The sequence below is a fragment of the Anolis sagrei genome, chromosome 2 (assembly GCF_037176765.1).
Source record: "Anolis sagrei isolate rAnoSag1 chromosome 2, rAnoSag1.mat, whole genome shotgun sequence".
Classification (NCBI taxonomy): domain Eukaryota; kingdom Metazoa; phylum Chordata; class Lepidosauria; order Squamata; family Dactyloidae; genus Anolis; species Anolis sagrei.
In genome coordinates, this window is record NC_090022.1 from 146,394,118 (window position 1) to 146,416,393 (window position 22,276).

General features: G+C 40.2%; 1 protein-coding gene across 1 annotated transcript in view; it reads left to right on the top strand.

Annotated features, from left to right (window-relative positions):
* Positions 1–4,916: 4,916 nt before the first annotated feature.
* Positions 4,917–22,276, top strand: part of DGKA (diacylglycerol kinase alpha) — a 67,010-nt gene continuing 49,650 nt past the window's right edge. Inside the window, exon 1 of the mRNA XM_060763895.2 lies at positions 4,917–5,089. The gene's annotated coding sequence lies outside the window, so the exon portion shown is untranslated. The remainder of the gene's footprint in view (positions 5,090–22,276) is intronic.

The window sequence follows — 22,276 nt, forward strand, 5'->3', positions numbered from 1 at the left end:
ATCCCGAACTAAATCTAAGAAATAGAAGTAGAAATAAGACAGCAGGCATAAAGGGGTTCCCTCTGAGCCTAATTGTTGATGCTTCTTCATTTCAGCAATTAATGGGGTCCCCATAAGTTAACAAGCAACTTAAAGACACGTACATACACACTTCAGTTAACTAAGTAATTGTATTCCTGAGTATTGCTTCTGTAGCAGAACTTTTGGAACCAGAGGTAGAAATAACAGAAAGAATAAGAATCATTTCCTACACCACAGAAAAAGAACAGTTCAACATGTTTCAGCAATTTTTAATGCGAACGAACATTATGCATGTGTGAAATAAAATAATCAGGACAGATAAGCCATGCATAACTAAACAAAAACATTTTGAACTGTTTTGAGACCACTTAAAAGCTTCTTCCAAATTGCATCCTGGGATTCATTCATTCTTTCACAGCCTCCACTTTCCTTATGATTTCAATTTCGATTGTCTAAATGTTGTTGCCTTCCTGGGAACCTCATGTGGATGCCTCACTGTCCTTTTCTATAATTTCTATAATTTCATATCCCCCCCCCCATGAGAAACTCAAGGGAGATAAGAGCCCCTTGAAAGCCTCATGTACCCCGATCTATGTGTGGACCCCAAACCTGTGAGAATCAGGCTTCCAGTACAGGATACCCCTGTAACCACAGCCCCTTATGTATGTATAATCTTGTCTATACTAGTATATCTCCTTATAAAATTATTGGAGAAGCTGCTAACCTAGCCTTGTGGTGACCTTCTTCCTGGTCTGGGAGGGTCAGCCAACATCTTGCCATACTTCATTTACATATAATTGGATTCACTCAGCTACCTCAGTGTAACCCACAGACCCAGGCGATGCAGAGGACTACCAGAGCCCTGAGGACCAACCGTCCTTTGTGTTGCTGCTTGGACAATATGTGACATTTACCATTTTGGTATGGAGTTCACAGTCACAGGAAACCACGCCACTGTTCTTTGGAAAAGTCATTTCCCCTTTCTTATTCCCAGCAACTGAACATTTATCCTTCCAAGGATGGGCAATACTTCTTCAGGAACCTAAATGGAAGTCCAGTGTTCAGGGCACTGGATTCAATCAAGACTGATACATAAGTGGACAATAAAGGTTTTGGGGACCCATCAGGTCCATTGTTTTTCTCATGCCAGGGATTGCTGGTCCCATTACAAGTCATTTCTTGCATCTATTGTTCAGAGGACCGGCAGCCCCTCTTTCATCATTGTACAGAGGGAAGTCTACATTGGAGGCAGGCGGCACTCTCCCATTGGCTGGGGTGTGCCGGAGTCCCGCCTCCGCAGGGAGGCCTCATTGACATCATCCAGGCTTAGCCAATCACTGCCAAGTTGGGTCCAGCTAGGGGTGGTGGGAATTTGAATGTAACATGTATAAAAATGCCTGTTTTGCTGTATAATGGATCTCAGCTTATTTTGGGCAGATTACCACAAGCTGGCATCACTTACAGCTGAAATTAAATAAATACCTTATTGGCTTCTGTTTCAACTTTGTGAGATGTATTCTGGAATATTGGCTTCTTTTTCTTACCAGGCTTAACCCACAGCAGCCTGGATCTCACTATCCATTGCTGTTTTAAATTGCTCGATAACATATGCCTTTTCAATATATCAGATGAGGCAAGGTACTCTTCTTTCCTCTTTTCTTTTAACATCCTCACATGTTCAGGAAGTGATTCTGGAAGCAACTGTTTACCTTGCTTGTTGTACACACAGCTGCAGTAGGATCACCTAGAGAAGAATTCCATTTTTTCCCCAGGCCAAGCTTTATTGCCATGTTTACTGGAGACACATTGCTGCAACTCAAAACTGAAAGCCCCTTTTCACTGCCCTTCCAGTGCTAATGTTGCAAAAAAAAAGAAAAGAAAAGAAAAGAAAATGAACCTTCTAGCTAGACAGAAAATAAGAAAAGGGGGTTGTGCTGGACTTGTAAAAATATTCTGTAAAAATTAAGTTCTTTGTCAGATACTTTGTTAATTGAGGTTTTCCTGTATAGGCATAGTATAGCTGGATAGCATTCCCACTCCTAAACATTTCTAATTTGAATATGATAATTTCTTTTAATTTTACTTTAAATTGTGTTTATTGAGGTTTTGAGTATATATAAAAGTGAAGGAAAAAGTGTAAGAAAAAGAGAATATTATCTTTTATGATAATTTATTTTGAAATAAACCAAAAATATGTTTACATGTAATATTGAAAATTAACTGTTAGCATCTCAATGACTAGATTTCATTTGCTGTCACATTTTAACCATTAACCAAATGGAAAGTCCAGTGTAGATACATACATTTACAGTGGTGTGAAGAGGGATGAGCACATGGATGAACACTTTCATGTCAGCTCTACCTACCTGTTCTCACCTGCCCTTGAGGAAATGTTTTTTCTCCCTCGCAAGAGTAGGCAGATGCCGATTATCTAGTGGCCCTGCCCTTACTCTGGTCTTAGATTTCTGCCAAGAAAGAAGCCCTTGTTGAGTAAATAAATAACAGTGATGGGTGTAACTTTTGCTGAAGCCAAGAAGTGAGCAGGGCATGTGGAATGCAGTTTAGCTCTTTGTGGTCTAGATTCTCGCACATTTCTTACAGATTCTCCACCTAGTTTCAGAATTGTGTTGAGGGACAACCTTCTATTTTGTTTTCTCCTGTTGGAGGAAAACATGGCTCTATGGTCAGCCACAATGTGGGTATAATATCAAAGGATTATAAATATGTAGTATGCTGTTGAGTAGTACAGGTTGAAGTCTGTATGGAAATCTAGATAATTCTTCTGAGTGATCATCTTGTAAGAAACAAGATGTAAACGTGAGGAATAAAACTTTGTGAATAGAATCACATTCTAGTTGCGATGAAGTACTTGCGTAACGGTTTTGTCGCATGGAAGCCTGTTTTTCAAAATAATGAGCTTCTGAGCCTGCAGCCGAAAAGTCATTAGGGAGTCACGGTGTAAGTGAATTGGCTGCTGGAAGCAGGGTGGTGCAAATTATCCCGAATTCTCAAAACACAGCCACTGCTTGGACATCCTGGTACTCTGGCTTTATAGCATATTAGTTCACAGAGACAAATACAGTGTGTTAATTGAAACTGGGCTGATTTGAAACAAACAAAAACAACCCAGTTTGAACAACCCCTTAAATCAGCCTTACAGGCAGTGACAGATTCAGTTCACCCAAAGGAAGGAGACCGAAGAAGAAAAGAGGTGCTGTTCTGAACAGTAAAGGATGTTGTCTCAATTTCAAAAGCACTGACTGCATATGTGTCTAGTGTGGTATTGATAATGTACAAGTGGAGTCTGCAACAGAAATATGCAGATTGGGGTGCTCTGGATTTGTGTTCCAATTAGCAAGACATTTCTTTTTTCAAAACTCTTGATTTTATTTATTCACATCAGTTGGAGTTTTTCTTCTTCAATCGATCGCCTGTAAATACTTTCCTGCCAACTTCTGCAAATCCCTTTGTGCACTCTGATACCATCCATTCTCCTTTTTTTGCTGTTGCCTTGTTTAAGCTCTTATAACTGAATACCTAAAATGAATTAGTGTATGGCAGCAATAAATAAAGTTTGAGTTGTCCTACACTGTAGGATTGTTTTGGAATCATTGGAGCTGTAGTTTTAAGGTCTTTAGCCTTCTCTGACAAAGAATGCTGGTGCCTCACTAAACTATAACTCCCATAATTCCCTAAAGGTAGGAGTTTGAAATCTTTTGATGGGAAATATGATTGATGCTTTTATTTAAAAAACTAGCAATCCCCTGCCACACGTTGCTGTGACCTAGTCTGTGTAAATGTGTTTTGTGTGTGTATATGTGTGTGTGTATTTGTGTATATATACATATGGAGATGAGCACTAACGCCCAGAGTCGGACACGACTGGACTTAATGTCAGGAGAAAACCTTTACCTATGTGTATATATTTGTATTTGCATATGTATATATATGGTTTTGCGCATGTGTTGTAATGTAATTTTTGTTTTTGTTTTTGCTTTTTTGGTCTTTTCTGCTGTGTTTTTCAGTGTTTTTATGAGTGATGGTCACTCATTGGCCTGATAGGTGTATTGTGTCCAAATTTGTTGTCAGTTCATCTAGTGGTTTTGGAGTTATGTTAATCCCACAAACGAACATTACATTTTTATTTATACAGATAGAAGAGTTTCCAGTGGTGCAGTGGGTTAAAGCATGCATTCTCAAACTGTGGCTCTCCAGCTGTTTTGGCCTTCAACTCCCAGAATTCCTGACAATTGAACAAGCTCGTTAGGGCTTCTGGGAGTTGGAGGCCCAAACAGTTGGAAGGCCACAGTTTGAGAATGCCTGGGTTACACCCTTGTGCTGGCAGGACTGAAGACTGACAGGTTGGAGGTTTGAATCCAGGGAGAGCGTGGATGAGCTCTGGCTCCCCATGCAGGGACATCAGGGAAGCCTCCCACAAGGATGGTAAAACATCAAAATATCTGGGTGTCCCCTGAGCAACGTCCTTTCAGACGGCCAATTCTCTCACACCAGAAGCAGTTTCTCAAGTTGTTCCTGACACAAAAAAAGCAATAAATAAAACTATTGTTTAAATGTTTTATATGTAATTCCCAGAACTCCATATTTTTGTTATCTCTGTGGGAAAAAAATATGTTTAAGTGCGAGGCCAAAGAAAGGAAAATCAGGTGGTGAGAGGGAAGGTATTTTGTGGGATTAGAGGCAAGGCACATGGGGCAGCCGGCATTGAAAATAGTCCTGGATTCCATGCAGCCAGTTCTGAAGGGGGGTTTGCGGAGTTAGCTCTGTTCTTTTCACATCCTGTTGCTCAGTCCAGCTTTCTCATTTGATGGCTGGTTTTGAGGAAGTAGCTTATTTCCCCCCTTTAGTCCTTGCCCCTCTGGTGACGGTGATGATGATGTGTGCATTGAATGTATACAATGAAGGAAAAGAAGAAGTGGAAAGAGAACTGCCTTGTGCTGATGTCAGGCGTAGGGCTGGCTCACAAGAGGGTGTGATTGAGTTTGGCTGAGCTTCAGACAGCCCTCTATCTTCTGTTTCCAACTTCCAGTGTGCTGAGACGGGCTGCAAGGTACAGAAACCCTCCCTGCTTTTCTCTCTCCTTCCTTTCTAGGGACGCTTTGTTGTCAGAGGAGTGTGTGTGAGTGTGTGTTTTGTACATACATGTGTTGGACAAAGGAATGTGAGCAGATTTGAAAAAATGTACAGAAGGGGGAGGAAACAGCAGAAGTTGGGGCAAGGCAATGTGTAGACAATTTCCAGGCCACTGTGATGGGGGAAGCCAAGCCGGCTGCTTCTGTGGACGTGGGTAGATTGGAGGTTAAAACCACAGAATCCTGGCTGGTCTTCTGCCTGTGGTCAGGTGGGGCCGAGAAGAGAGAAATGTGTGCAACATGGTGTGGGATATTCATGCTTCTCCCCCTCCCCTTGCTGGATCTGTGCCTGTGTTTGCTAGAGAGAGGGATAAAGAGAGTGCTGCAATCTGGGAAGGGGCAAAAATAGGTTACTTTGAAATATGTATGACTCCAAGCCGTGTCCTGGGGAGCAGCCTAGCAGAGTCTTATTTTAGCAGCAATGAGGGGAAAGAGGAGAACTTTGTGTGCTTTCAGGGCTGGGGGAGAAGATGAGGGAGAGAGGCCAGTGAAACTCCAGTGTCTGTGGTGATTCAGCCCTCCTCTCTCTGCTTCTGGCCTCCCTCGCCTTTCGCCTTGCAAAAATGTGGCATGTTGTTGCACTTTCTTTTGTGTTTAACCCCCCACGCCCCATGTAGTCTGAGAGGAAGGAAAACTGTTTTCAGTCCAGCCTGTTGTGGCGAGTGTGTGCTTAGTGCCACTTCCAAAACTTGAATGTGGTGCTGCCATCAGTTACATCTTTCATTGAATGCCTCTGGCTTTATTTGGCCCCGGGGAAGCCTTGGCTGGCCTCATTTCCCTGAATAAGAGGGTGTTGATTCTTCAGATTCACCGTGGATATCATGGTATTGCGTGCCTCCGTTTTACTGGCATGTGCATATGTAAAATGATCCTAGCCTGGAAGTCTGAATGTTCCTCAGTTGTTTCTACAAAGCTTTATCTCTGTAATGCAGGAGTCAGTTGCTCCCAATTAATGGTGAGATGTTGTCTGCAATGCTTTAGAAACTATCCCGGGGGTGGCAGAGTAAGGAGAGGCAGGCATGTTTTGAGAAAATACTGGACTGTCTTCAGCTTATGTTGTGAAAAAAAAAAAAACTCTTTCTCACAATACAATAAGCTTGGGAGGACAGAAGAAAAGCATTCTTTATCTGCTGGTAGGATTTATTTCCAATATCACAGGCATAGATAGGTTTCATAGTACTCACTAAATTCAGATGCTGAAAATACTGATTGTGTATTCTTCCTTATTATGCTCTATTCTTCTGTTGAGCTATAGGCCCTTCAGTCTGCATAATAGCCGGAAGCTTGATAATCCTCAAAAACCTCTTTGACTTTGAAATCTCTCTTAGAAAAAAAGCACACACTATATGTATACACATGAATATCCTCAGTTTTGTGTGCTGCAAAATTTAGACATTTATATCCAGTCCTTCTCACCCCCGGAGGGGGACTCAGGGCGGCTTATAACTGGTAACCATTAGATGCCAACAACAAAAATAAAAAGACAGGTAAACCTTAACTAAAACATCATCATAAGTTAAAAGACCATTTAAAAGAGAAAGTAGCAAAATTACAGTTATGAATTAGTGACAAAAATAATTTTATGGTTGGGGGTCACCACAACATGAGGAACTGTATTTAGGGGTAGCGGCATTAGAAAGGTTGAGAACCACTGGTGTAGAAGGTAATTGCAACGAAGAGAACTGTGATGAGTTTGAGTCTGGGGGCACACCTCCTCTAAACAGCAAAAGGAGGAAGCAATTTCCCTGTGTGAAATCCTGGAACAGTGCATTAATGCAGATTGCTGTATGCATGTGTGGCGTGTAAACACCATGCTGTCAAACTGCCTTCAAATTGCATTAAGTGGTTCACTGTAAATATGTCCTGTGACCTTTTTGGAACTAATTCTATAGAGAACATAATTGCTTGTGTTTGAAAGGGGAACATTTCTAGAGTAACTGAATTGGAGAGTGGGATGTGTTGACACTCTGGGTGTTTCTACATATATCGTCCATTCACTTATTTCACATAATTTAAGGAATTACTATATTGAGTCATCTTCCTTATGTCTTTTGGCCACATTTTCCCATGTCGCCTTATCTTTTTTTTCTTACCATGTGCACAAATATATTTGGTACACAAGGAAGGAAAGACTGAATTACTAACAAGTGCACTTAGATTTACATTACTAGGGTCCATTTGCCTAGAAGCACCCGGAATTTTAAAGGAACCTAATCAGCTGATAAATTATAGACTAGGCTTGCAGATCAAATATGATTTTATGAATTTGTAGGATATTTATCAAAATTATGGGGCTGCGGTGACACAGCGGGTTAAACCGCTAAGCTGCAGAACTTGTTGACTGGAAGGTCAGCAGTTCAAATCTGTGGGACAGGGTGAGCTCCCGTTGTTAGCCCCAGCTTCTGCCAACCTAGCAGTTCGAAAACATGCAAATGTGAGTTATTCAATAGGTACCGCTTCAGTGGGAAGGTAACAGTGCTCCATGCAGTCATGCTGGCCACCTGACCTTGGAAGCATCTATGCACAACGCCAGCTCTTCAGCTTAGAAATGGAGATGAGCACCACCCCCCAGAGTCAGACTCAACTAGACTTAATGTCAAGGGGAAACCTTGGCCTTTATCAAAGTTCAGCAGAGGTTTTATATTAGAAAGAAGATGAGAGACCAAGGTTCAGATTCCTGCTCAGCTCTCTCATTGGTGATCTTAAGCAATTTGCTCTAACATAACTTGTAGCATAAACTATTTCATATTAGCCTTTGAACAATTTGGCTCATTTATGTGAGTTTGTGTGTGTTTGTGCGTGCCTTAGAGGGCACATTACATTAAAAAGAGATCAAAATAAGTTTTCCTTTGTGTGTGCATGTGATTAAAAGTGTCAGAAGATTCTTTATCTCTTTTGCATCTCAGCAGGTGAGATTCTAAGATAACAGTATTAGTTTCCCAGTCATCAAAGTGAGACCGCTCAAAGCTTGTAGCCTCTTGAAATCAATTGGAAAAAGAAACCCCAGAAAAAAATCTTTGGGATATATCCTGCATAGGTCTTCAAATAATTGCTTTAAAATAAAAAAAAAATAGGAAAGCTTTTCTTTTGGCTTACAGCCTTGTGATCTTAGGGAATCCTTCCAAGTATTTTCTGGTTCCTAAGAAGTCTTCAGAACACTATTATTGTGAGCCATAAAAAGCAGTGAAATCATCAAGCATGCTGTGATGTAGCATGAATATATAGAGACTCTTACGGAATTTAAGTATATCTTCTGTTTTTGCAAGGAACATTTGGTTGAGCAGATCTGACTTTAAAAGAATCAGCAGCTCAGTGTGTGAGCTGCTGATGAATGGTAATGGCGAGCCTTGTGATTTTTGTAAAGAGGGGAATTTCTTAGCAAGTTGGAAGAATGGCACTTTTTAGACCCAGGATTCCTTAACAGAAAAGGCTTAGCTTTTTCAAGCATTGGCTAGTCCGTAAATAAATATGCCTTATGTAAAATGTTTATTAATTTTTGAAGTTGATGGAATCGATGAAAGGTTTTCAACTACCAACTCTAAATAACATTTATTTTCTTATTGTCTTATAAAAAGACATCTGCTTAAAAATTCCTCTCTTGTGCTAACCAAGCACTTGATATTTTACCTATTAACATCCATGGAATGGAGCCCCTGGTGGCATAATGGGTTAAATCCTTGTGCCAGCAGGACTGAAGACTGACAGGTCGCAGGTTCGAATCCGGGGAGAGCATGGATGAGCTCCCTCTGTCAGCTCCAGCTCACCATACAGGGACATGAGGGAAGCCTCCCACAAGGATGGTAAAACATCAAAACATCCAGGCGTCCCCTGGGCAACGTCCTTGCAGATGGCCAATTCTGTCACACCAGAAGTGACTCGCAGTTTCTTAAGTTGCTCCTGACACACACACACACACACAAATCCATGGTATGCCAAGAAAAATATCTAGTTTGGTATAAAATGGTACCATTCTGTTGCTCTGAGGATATAAAGTGCTCAAGTGAGTTAAGACAGTATATTTTATCTACACACAGTTGGTGCTTAATAGGGCAACCTTATGTATGTCTACTGAAAAGTAAATCCTACTGAGTTAACTGGAACTAAATTGACACTGGGTTGCCTTCGACAATACATTAAATTGACACTAAATTTGGCTTTTTGTTAGGTAATATTAACTATGCTGCTTCTGCTGCCTTTAGAACTGCTTCCTTGTTTCCTCATTTTCATTCTACACATGGAAAAGGTTGCGAGAAGGTTTTATTTGTGCAAATAGAAAGTAATTTGAATTATGAAACAGAATCTACAGGAAGAGGCATAAATACCTGAGCCTCTACATTTTTGAACTTCCTTTCTCAAAAGCACCAACCAGAGATGCCCATGTCGAGGGATCATAGAAGTCTCAATTCCTAAACTCTGCATTAGTTGCTTCCACCACCAGCCCTTTTCTCTGCAATGGCATTCTTTTGTTCTCCCTCTTTTTACAGAGCATTTAGAGGATGCTGTTCTGGCACTTCCATCCAAAGGTGTTTCTGTGTTATCATCTTCCCAACTCCGCATTTGTGGCAACACAAGCAAGCAAGCAAACAGATAGCTGCAGCACAAGGTTTTCACATGGTGACAGGCAAGGGGATATTGACACTGTTAAGAGCTCATTTATCTTTCAGGACATTTATTTATTTTTAAAAGTTAGGTGTTGTGCCCACAATCCCAGTGTGATGAACAAAACAAATTAAAAGCACAAGTCTGAAAATTAATATGAGAAATAGAAAAACAACATGTTATGAAATCATAGAATCATAGACCTCATGGGCCATCCAGTCCAACCCCCTGCCAATTTGAATGAGCAGGAAATTCTCATTCAAAGCATTCCCGACAGATGACCATCCAGCTTCTGCTTAAAAGCCTCCAAAGAAGGAGCCTCCACCACACTCCGGGGTAGGGAGTTCCACTGCTGAACAGCTCTCATGAAGTTCTTCCTAACATTCAGATGGAATCTCCTTTCTTGTAATTTGAAGCCATTGTTCCACCTCCTAGTCTCCAGGGCAGTAGAAAACAAGCTTGCTCCCTCCTCCCTATGAGTTCTTCTCACATATTTATATATGGCTATCGTGTCTCCTCTCAGCCTTCTCTTCTTCCGGCTAAACATGCCCAGCTCTTTAAGTTGCTCCTGGTAGGGTTTGTTCTCCAGACCCTTGATCATTTTAGTCGCCCTCCTCTGGACACGTTCCAGGTTGTCAATATCTCTCTTCAGTTGTGATGCCAAGGATTGAACACAATATTCCAGGTGTGGTCTAATCAAGGCAGAATAGAGGGGTAGCATTACTTCCCTAGATCTAGACATTATGCTCCTATTAATGCAGGCCAAAATTCCATTGGCTTTTTTTGCTGCTGCATCACATTGTTGGCTCATGTTTAATTTGTTGTCCACTAGGATTCAAAGATCTTTTTCACGTACTGCTCTCGAGCCAGGCATCGTCTCCCATTCTGTATCTTTGCATTTCATTTTTTTCTGCCTAAGTGGAGTATCTTGCATTTGTCCCTGTTGAACTTCATTCTATTAGTTTTGGCCCATCTCTCTAATCTGTTAAGATTGTTTTGATTTCTGCTCTTGTCTTCTGGAGTATTGGCTATACCTCCCAATTTGGTGTCATCTGCAAACTTGATGATCATGCCGTCTAACCCTTCATCTATGTCATTCAAAGAACAGGCAAAATTGTACACTGTAAATCGTAAAATTCCTCTCAGAATACTTTGTGTTGATCAAGAGAATGCAGGATATTATTTCCCATAGGACTGTGTTCCAAAGTTGGGATGCCACCAGCACTGAAGTGCTCCAGTATTCTTCTGGCCCGCAGCATAGGGTGCATCTCGAACTCCCAGACTCCCATAACATTGAGCAATGGCAGTGAAAGTGATGTCAAACTGCATTATTTCTAGAAGTAGATGCGCCCATAGAGGAAGATCTTACCTGAAGATGCCAGTGTCTCCCGTTTGAGAATTTGAAACTTGCTTGTTGCTTCCTGATCCATGTAGGTGGAGAATCAATGACAAAGAAGCCTCTTAATTATTGGTTTCTGTTCTCATGACAAAGTGGGAGCCTTTCACTCACATTCTTTCTCATGGTTGGTTTTGTTTTTTTCAAATGCCGTTCTTTATAAGTCCTTCTTTATTAAAAGCAAACAGGAAAAAAAGAGAAAGGAAATCTGTATATTAAGCCCCAGCTTATTTTGAAAGATTGAATGAATGTTCCTGGTAGTCATTTTTAGTGGGGCAAACTTGTGAATAAACACAATATGAGAAACATCAGGAGAGAATGCCTTTGGAACATGGCCATACAGCAACACAATATGAGAATGTTAGCTATGGACAAGGGCATCGCTGTACAATAATTATTTATTTTGTTGCATTTCTATCCTGCCCTTCCAGTGATAACTAAACATTGCAAGGGGCCAACTAATGAAAAGTGTCCTAAAAACCAACAAAGGGTTAAAACAGATTGAGCAATAAATATTTGGATCATTACAACAATTAATAAAGCCGTTTAAAAGGCTAGTCTGAAGACATTTGCCTTGAAGCCCATCTTCATAAAAATAACAAGAATGGGAACTGGTTTCAACTGTGAGGGAAAGCACACTGTATTCTGTGTTTATAGAGAACCATCTCTTTATGCCTTTTTCTAATCATAGAAAAGCAAGATTGAGACTTTAGAAAGAACTGGTTAAAATAAATTTACTAACTGTAACGTCTTAAAATTTTCAACATTTAAAATATGTCATATTATTCTTTAAGCACATGTGGCTGTGAGAGGGTAGGCTTAATGGTGCTTTTTATTAAGTTGTTTTGTTACTTTTTGAGGGGTAATTTGTGGAGGATGATGACCTTTTTGAAACATTTCATCATTTTTATTACTTTTTCATTCTAAAACGAGCACTTTAGTAAGACAATAATGATGACTAACCCAATAGATTTATTTTATAATTGTAGCTCAGTGGTATACCTTAAGGAAGTTAATTTTCTTTAACCCTTTAAATTTGACACGTTAGTATCAGTATGAACATTCCCAAGCTCAGTTAATGATTCAGCAGTGCCATTTTCATTAGACAGCCGAATCATTACAGGAACCTTAATGATAATAATACTTTATTTATATTCTGCTCTATCTCCCGGAGGTGACCTAGAGTGGATTACAACATATACAAATAGACAAACATTCAGTGCCTTTAATATATTGGAATAATAATGACGCACACAAATAGAATCATAGAATCATACAATCATAGAATCATAGAGTTGGAAGAGACCTCATGGGCCATCCAGTCCAACCCCCTGCCAAGAAGCAGGAATATTGCATTCAAATCACCCCTGACAGATGGCCATCCAGCCTCTGTTTAAAAGCTTCCAAAGAAGGAGCCTCCACCACACTCCGGGGCAGAGAGTTCCACTGCTGAATGGCTCTCACAGTCAGGAAGTTCTTCCTCATGTTCAGATGGAATCTCCTCTCTTGTAGTTTGAAGCCATTGTTCCGCGTCCTAGTCTCCAGGGAAGCAGAAAACAAGCTTGCTCCCTCCTCCCTGTGGCTTCCTCTTACATATTTATACATGGCTATCATATCCCCTCTCAGCCTTCTCTTCTTCAGGCTAAACATGCCCAGCTCCTTAAGCCGCTCCTCATAGGGCTTGTTCTCCAGACCTTTTATCATTTTAGTCGCTCTCCTATGGACACATTCCAGCTTGTCAATATCTCTCTTGAATTGTGGTGCCCAGAATTGTGGTGCCCACCCCACTTTTCCATTGCCCTCCAGTTTTCTTTGACAGTCTGACTGTAGGGATGAAAATACAGATATGAAAGCAGAACAAAGGTTAAAACTTCCCCTTTTGTCTCCAGCTTCTGAAGGCAGTGCTCAGCTCTGGCCATGGGAAGGTGCTCTTGTTCCATTTCCAAGCCTAGGAGCCTGGTGTCTGTAGACACCTCCTAGTTGTGTTGCCAGCATGGCTGCATGGGTGCCTTTATTACCTTCCCACCGTAGCGGTACCTGTTGATCTACTCACATTTCGAACTGCTAGGTTGGCAGGAGCTAGGACTAACAGCAGGAGCTCACTCTGACTCACAGCTTCGAATTGCCAACCTTTAGGTTAACAGATTCAACAGTTCAAAGATTTAACCCATTGCGCCACCGCTGCCCCAAGCCTTATGTATATGTAACTGCTGTCCCAAACTAGATAAGACTTTGGTATAAATGTGATCATCTATCTTATGGTGGATCATTATTTATTTGATTCAGCTAACAGCGGGGAGTGAAAGGGTTATAGAATTGGAAGGAGCCTCATGAACCATTTAGTCCAACTCCTTACTGAATGCAGGATCTCCAGCCAAAATATATTCTGCAGGTCTCTCTCCCCTTTTCGAAGTTGTCCAGAGAAGTTGTCCAACCACCTCTCTAAGCCAGTCGTTCCATTGCAAAGCTATCCCTGCTGTGAAGAAGTTCCATTTGAAACCTACCTTCAGACCATTATACCTGATGCTGTCCACTAGTAGGTTATCACCCCCCCCCTTTTTTTTCCATTGCCCTCCAGTTTTCTTTGACAGTCTGACAGTAGGGATGAAAATACAGATATGAAAGCAGAGCTTGCAAAAGTACCCTTTATAAAGGCCACAACATTGAGACCTCACACAGTCAACACGATCATGCCATTTTTTTTACCTAGAGTTGATCTAATAAAGATATTTCCCTAATATGGACTTGGGGTTTATTTTATTTTGCTTATTTATTTATTCATTCATTCAATTATTTTTATTAAAATATTTCTATCCCATCCTATGCCATGGTATATTTGGGTAGCATACAATAGAAGCAGTTTATCCAGTGTAAACATTATAAATTATACAGACTAAAAGGTACTAATTCATTTGACAGTTAAAATCAGTGTAAATTGTTTAAGATACTTTAAAATCATAACGCATGTGCAGATTTTTGTTTTTTTAAATAGATATCTTTCAGTTTCACCATTATAGACCAAATTGAAGTTCCAAGGGAGAAAACTAGATAAAGAAAAGACAATAAATGGAAGGATTAAATATGTTCACTCTTAGCGTTGCCTCTAGAGTTTGATTTGGGGTGGGGGGGGGGGGCAGTGTGACTGCTTGAACGAAAAAGAAATGAAGAAAGAAAAATATCCACCCATTTGTGCTCCAATCTGTCAGTGTTTTAGTTTTGTCTTGCTCTCAGTTTGGACGATATCTGTATATTTTCTTTTGAATCTGGGGCCTAGCTACGGCACACACAAATCAGCACATGCCAAAGTACACATTTACTCAAGAGATCGGGGCCTGTTCCTGGGCAAATATCACCAGTCTTTATAACCTTCCAATGGAGTTATTTTTAATTTAGAAAAACAGAAGAACTTCCTGTCCAGAAATTAAGTAGGAAAAACAAATTGGGCCCTAATCTACAGGAGGCTATATTGAAGCTAGTGGAAAAGACAACATAGTCTGTAAATATTTTCTGTGTCCTTGATCTTGTCATATTTATGTTAAATTTGTTCCCCAATGTGCTGGATAGAATTTATAATGTATAGATAATACAAAGGAGGAATTTTCTCATGGTTAAAAAGGAGCAAGGAAGAGCAATAGATAGCGGTGCAATTCCCCCTAGAGGCCCCCAAGTAATTGACTTGTTCTAGAAATGGTTCCTTTGTAATATCCCTGTATAGTTTTTTTATAATGTTATCAAATGCATTGATATGCTTGTCCTTTAAAAAGCTTTCATAATTGTGAAAGGATGCTAGTATGTATATCCTTCACCTTATACCTTTGCGTTTGGATTGCAAATTCTACAATCCTTACAGGTGTTAATGAACATCTGATAATTGATGTTCAAAATATCTGGAGAGCCAAACATTCCTTATCGACATTATGATCCCTACATTCTTAATTGATGTGAATTACTAAAACAGTACTGAAAAAACCACGTCAAAGACATAGCAGTAGTCTCTTGTTAGCAAAAACTACAAAATGCTATGCAGCCTTTTAAAATTGTTTATCATTTGACGGTTGAACTCATGGCAACTGATAAAGTTAATATCAGTTCATGGAAATACGCACAATTAGAACGAACTGCAGAGTATCCTTATAGAACAGTGGTTCTCATCCTTCCTAATGCTGTGACCCCTTAATACAGTTTCTCATGTTGTGATGACCCCCAAACATAAAATTATTTTGTTGCTACTTCATGACTGTAATTTTGCTACTGTTATAAATCGTAATGTAAATATCTGATATGCAGGAAGCATTTTCATTCGCTAGACCAAATTTGGCACAAATACTTAATACGCCCAAATTTGAATACTAGTGGGGTTGGGGGGGGGGGATTGATTTTGTCATTTGGGAGTTGTAGTTGCTGGGATTTATAGTTAACCTACAATCACAGAGCATTCTGAATCCCACCAATGATAGAATTGGGCCATACTTCCCACACAAAACCCCCATGTCTTGAAGGGACTTCCTCCCGCCTTGCATGCTCTCCCTCATCCGCATATGCGCCCCACTTGCCATGTGCCAAGCATGCCTGCTCTCCCCTTTCCACTTGGATTCTCAGAAACATCCATCCGCTTGGTTGAGAGGCTGGCCAATCACAACAGACAAGGGCTTTTGGTGAGAGGATTCGTCATTTGTTTCCAAAAAGAAAGAGGACAGATGGAGAGATCTTCAGCCTTCTGTGCCAAAGGGGTTCCTAAGACTATCAAAAATACATGTTTTCTGGTCTTTGGCGACCAATCTGAAAACCCCTTATAATCCTCCCCCCATGGGTCCTGATCCCCAGTTTGAGAAATGCTGCTGTAGAACTTTGCTTCATAACCAACCTTAGCAATATTGAAGATGTCTATTCACTAGCAATAGTGAAGGTGTCTCCAGGCCTGCTTTCACGCTCTTTCAATAGGCAAAGGTGTTTATAACAGGTGCTGACAGCAGAAACTGTTTTTTCAGCATATGAGCAAAATTACGTTTTCCTTTTTAAATTGTGCAAAGTCCACATAGAAATCTTTAAAGGAAGAAGGCATGTTTGCTTTAGGATTACTGCTGATTGCCAAAGTATGCTTACGCCCTGGGTAACGGAATATAGTCAGTGGGAGGTTTCTCGTGGAAAGCAATATTGCGTAGCTGAAACTTGTAAACTGCCAGCTCCACACAACCTACCGTATTTTATACATGTATTTCGCAATGTGAGGCACCTTATAAGTGTATCTGTTTGTCTGAATGTGTATGGAATTGAATACACCCATGAGACAGGTACTGTTTAATAAAACAACTATTTATTTATTATTTCTTCACAGTATTAATATACCACTTTTTTCACCCCTTGGGGGACTCAAAGCAGTTTACAAAAAATAATGGCAAATTCATGCCTTACATACATAAACCAAATCATAAATCAAACAACATATGACTAAGCATAAAATACCATAGGACAAAATCACCATAAGATAATAGGACATTTAAACATGAAATATAAAAATTAAAAACACCTACTTGGTAATAAAAACATTAAAATCACATGATCCAAACTCGTAGACTCATAACAAAGATAGAAACACAGAGAAACAAATTGTGGGGGAAATTGGAGGAAGAGACACAGAGGAAATTGTAGTTCCCTAACCCTGCAGAAGTACAAAAATGAATGAAAATGGCCAAGAACAAGTAGAAATATGTATACAAATTCAAGGCAGGAATGTGAATTCATCTTCCGTGGGAGGATGTGGTGGTATCTTTTTCTTCCTGGGTTTAATAGAGGAGAGGCAACTAGATCATTGGTTTAGGAATCTTCCCTGAAGATAGTCCTACCTGATTGCTCTAAAATTGTGTTTTCTTTCAGAAGTGTGAGGGCTGAAAAACAGCTTTCCTTTGTTTTTCTGCTCTCATTTAGCCAAAAGCAGTTGGCACTGGTGAATTACAAAGCAGATTCTATTTGATCTTTCCTTTTCCCCACCTCCTTATTTGCAAAAATGCACTTCTAGAGAGAAAAATAGAATAGAGACATAAAAAAATAAAGCAATGGTTTCTATTTAGTGGTATCCTAAGTATGGAGATGTTAAGAGTGGAGTGGAGTGGAGCTGTTTGAACCCCCCTGTTCAAACAGCTCCACTGGCTGCCGGTAAGTTTCTTGCCTCAATTCAAGGTGCACGTTATAACCCATAAAGCCCTAAACGGTTCGGGACCTGCCTATCTTCGGGATCACATCTTCCCCTACGAACCTGCCTGATCATTAAGATCTTCTGGGGAGGCTCTTCTCTCACTCCCACCCCCGTCACAAGCACAATTGGTGGGACCTGCTTAAAGCCCAGCAAAATACCATGGAAAAAAGAATGAGGATGTCTACCATGAAGTTTTAGAGACTTCCCCAATTTTTAAAGGTGGGTTCGGGAAAATCCTCTTTAGAGTCGCCCCTCTTTCTCCCCATCCCAGTCCCCAAAGGCTCCTATATAAAGTGTGTTGATTGGTAGGATAGATTATCAGTTGTATATTTGGAAGACATGTCCTCGCCTTCTCCCCACCCCATCATGTGTGTAGGAATCCCATGCTGCTGTTGCCTCTGCCACTGCTGCACACATACATACACAAACAAAAACACCCCTTATAATGTCATGTGGTCAAGAGAAAAATGCTAAGAGGCAAAAGAACTCTTTCCCCCAAGGGTTACTATCATTTGTCACCAACTTCATCCCCATTTTTGAGCTTCAGAGTAAGTGGGTGCTACATTGGGATCACAGCTGAAACTCCAGCCTTTACTCACATCATCTGAGACATAAGCAAGAGGAATCTGAGAACTTCTGCTTCCTTCAGACCTGGCTCCAACTCCAGGAAGTCTATTCTTGCCTCCGCCTCACCTCCCTACCTCATTTTCCATAGCACAAAGCTGTCCTTCTAATGAAAGAGTTGAAATATGTCCACAAAAGGGAGGGCTGCTTTTGAAACTACCTCGTAATTTGATCTACTGAATTTAAGGCTGAATTCTCCATATAGCATAGCCACACAGTAGAATCTTATCTCTATAACATAGCAGAGAAAGGCCTTATAGGAACAGGAACAAAAAAAACCCCAAAGACTATCAGATTCCTGTCTCAGGCTGTCCAATTCTTCAACAGGAACATTTCTTCTGAGAGTGTGGGAATACACTGCATCATTTTGTTTCATGTCATACTTGTTTAACACTTGGTTAGTCCTTCATATGTCTACTGAGATATAAGAACCAAAGAGTTCAATGGAAGTTGTGGGTGCGGGACCTTTGCATCATGCCCTCTGCCAGTGTGTTGTTGTTACTGTTTGCAAAGAATAGCACATGGCCATGTTATGTATGGGAGGAAAGGTCCAATGTGGGCAAGAAGTGGTGACTGTGGGCGGGAGATGAAGTGGTTGTGTGAGATGGGAGGGTCAGCTTTTGCATAAATAAAATTGGAGACAGAGAATTGGTTTCCCCCCACAATGTGGAACCAGGCAGTTTCAAAGAAGATTGTGGATTGTGCTGTACAGTTATTCTACTATCACATTTAGTAAGCCCATGTTTCAAAATTTCCAAGGGAGGGGGGGAGAAATGAGTTGTACATTATGGAAAGTAATAATTTTCTCAAGCTACTCCTAAGCCATAGTCTGTCTCCATCCTATCCATGTATTGCCGGTACTAAAAAAATTTGCATGGGTCAGATGAAGAGAAAATAATAAAACAGACTACAAAGAGCTTTCTTGATGCAAAATAAGAAAGCAATAGTGGTATTTTGGCCCACATTTAATCAGTTGAAATTTCAGGTCCAGAGCAATAGAGACCAACCATGGCAGGATCTGCTATAAGTATAACACAGGAAAATGTAGGCACTGACCCCCAACATCCATCTGGCAAAACTGCTACATTCCCACTGCTGCTATACACTGAGAGCTGAGGAAGATAAGCTCTCTTTAATTGATGGTTTGTGTTGTTGAACTCAAGCCTAAGAGTATGGTAGGTGGAAGTCTGACAAAGGCCAGATATTGAGTAGAGGTTCAGACTAATTTTCTAGCCTTTGTACAATCTTGGATTACCAGTCACAGGTCTCCTCTTGTGCCTCTGTTGAGGTTTAAGGGAATCGAAGGATGATGGGGGAGGGAGAAAAGACTCTAATCTAATTCTGGGTTACAGAGGTGGGAAAATAACAGTGTTCTAGTAAAAGAACTAGTTAAAACAGAGCATGAGTAGCCCAGGGCGGGACGGGGGGCGGCATTGACAATGGAAAGAATAAATCAATAGAAGGAATCAACCCTCCAGATTTCACCTTTCTTTGCTTACAAGGTAGTTGCTATTTCAGGGCCAAAAATAAAATCTTGGAGACCTTTCTTTGTCTCTGACAGACTTGACATTTCTTGTGTCGCTGTCTTGCTTTTCACTTTACCTATCATTGATCAGATGGGAGAGGGACTTGAAACAGATTGATTTCATATCTATTTTGGGGCCAAGAAATTGTAAAAATACATTTCCCCACGTGATTGTCATTGAGCATAGGGATCAAGAAAATAGAAACAGAAAGGATGTATTTAGTCCTAGGAACTTTACCTTGCCTTGAAAGTCAGGACTGCTAACAACATGTAAGAAGATGTACATTAGCTTAAGAATGAAATGTCTTCATGCCTTCAAGTGGTTCCTAAGAATGTCAGGTACAGTGTAAACTATTTAAAATGATATTATGATATTATGGTTAAATCATAACAGTAGCTAAAGTGGCGCCACCAAAATGTTGTGGAAAGTAGTGCTCAAGTGAAAGAGAGAATTTTAAAACTAGGCTAAAATCCAGGATGCTGATTTTAAAATCCTAAAATTGTAAATACCTTAGACTATTCTGGTTTTCACAGATTTATTGTGTATAAACTGTTACCAGAGATTGTACCTTTATCCATGAATAATGTCATGGGATAGCACTATAAATTACGTCCATCAATAGATAGCAATGCCACAGTTCTTCCTATCTTGAATGCCAGCATGGACCCAGTGTAATTGAAATTGTGGGGGCTGATTGAACATTGGTGAACAAGTGTACTAGGGATCCATGGGTAATGTTTTGTTTTTGTTTTAAAAGCAAGGCAGAAAAATGTTTGTCATGTCTTAATCTGTGTAATTTTATTGTTTTTCAGTGGCAGTTTTAGTCTTATTAATGTATGCATTGCTTTCTGTTCCCTTGAGATTGTATAGGAACATGTTGGTGTAATGTAACCATGTATTTCATTATTTTAGTGTGATAAGTGAGATTGTGAAGACACAGAAATCCTGCCTATTTGATATATTAACTGTTATCCATGAAATAATTTTCTGACATTTTCATGATACCTTAGGTCACATCACCATTCTAAATGCCTTCTAAAATTAGTGACATGCCTTTTTTGTTCTTTGGAAAGTATTCAAAGGTCAGTTGAATGAATGAGTATTTTGAGGAAGGAAGTTGCAGATTGGGTTGCTGTAAGTTTTCCGGGCTGTATGGACATGTTCCAGTGGCATTCTCTTCTGATGTTTCGCCTGCATCTATGACAGGCCTCCTCAGAGGTTGTGTGGTCTGTTGGAAACTAGGAAAACAATGAAAGCAAACTTTATTTTCTTCGTTTCCAACAGACCACTTCTGAGGATGCCTGCCATAGATGCAGGTGGAACATCAGGAGAGAATGCTCCTGGAACATGGCCATACACCCCGAAAAACTTACAGCAACCCAGTGATTCCGGCCATGAAAGCCTTTGACAATACAATTTGCAGATAGCGATAGGATCCTGTTTGCTGAAGGTATCTCCCTACTTGTTGGAAGTGTTGGGAGACAGAACATAGGAGCATAACAGGGGTCCTGCTGGAATAGACCAAGGTCTGGGTCATCTGGCATTTTGTAAATCCAGTGGCCAGTTTTGTCTCTGGATGCAGACTTCCCCAGATGATCTGCAAGTGTGTGGATGTCTGTATGATGGTGAACCAACGTAGCAAGGAAAGATTGAAGTTATTGAGGGTTTTAAGGTTAAAATCTATGAAGTATTTGAAGAATTGGAAGTAGTAATTTCATTGTCTTTTTCCCTTGCTGTTTTTATTGTCACTTGATTTCTGTTTTGTTTGTGCAATACCTTACATGGTAGCAATTTCAGGAGAGAGTCTGCCTTCGAATGTGATAGAAAAACAAACACTGGTAATGTCTCCTTAGGGACCGCCCACGTAATTCAACTTGCATAAAACAAAGAGTGTGGGGAGTATGTGGTAGAAAGAACAGTGAGATACAAATGTGAGATAACATTTCTGAAGTAGAGCTATTTCCTATAAGTAAAATGCAGCCAGCTGTATTGTTCTACCTTCAGTTTCTTCAAGCCTTTCAGGAGAAAATCCAGGAGTCACATAAGTGGCATTTATAAGCATCTAATATTTTCAATGTACTTCGGCTTTGTTTTGTCTCCTAATTAATTTGATGGCCATTGTATCACTGAAGGCAGGAGATCACATATAAGCTCTCTGTATTAACAATTATGAAAGTTAATTTAAAAAGCACACCAGGTACTTGTTTTGGAACAAAACTGTAAAGAGGAGATGAGAGGAAGGAGTGGGTGAGATAACTGACAACTGAAATGGCAGCATAGATGGGGGAAGCCCAGGAACATAACCTCAGATGGAGGAAACTTGCTTCTGAACCAATAATAGTTCTTTCTCCCACAAACAGAAGGTCACAAAAACACCAAGCTAGTGTTTGTATTTGCTGTTTGGAGAGGGAGGATACTATTTATAGCTATAACCGAGAAATTGCACCACCCTACTTTGGAGGTCAGGAACTAATATTTCTACAAAGTTTGTATCACCATTAGCACCACCTCAAAGGTGGATCTTTATCCTAAAGGACTTCACTAAATAATCCTACTTGGAAAAGGTCCCACTTTTGTTGTTGGTGAGAAGTTCTTCTTTCCATTGCCATCTTGAAGTGTTTACATGTGAAGTTTGATATTTCATGGTATCACAAACCACCATGGAAGATGGGATGTTGAAGGATAGCCAAGTATCAGGCAAGGGGAACTTTGCATCAGCAAATAAAGAACCTTAGGGTTCCAAGAGTGGCAGAATCTTTTTTTTAGA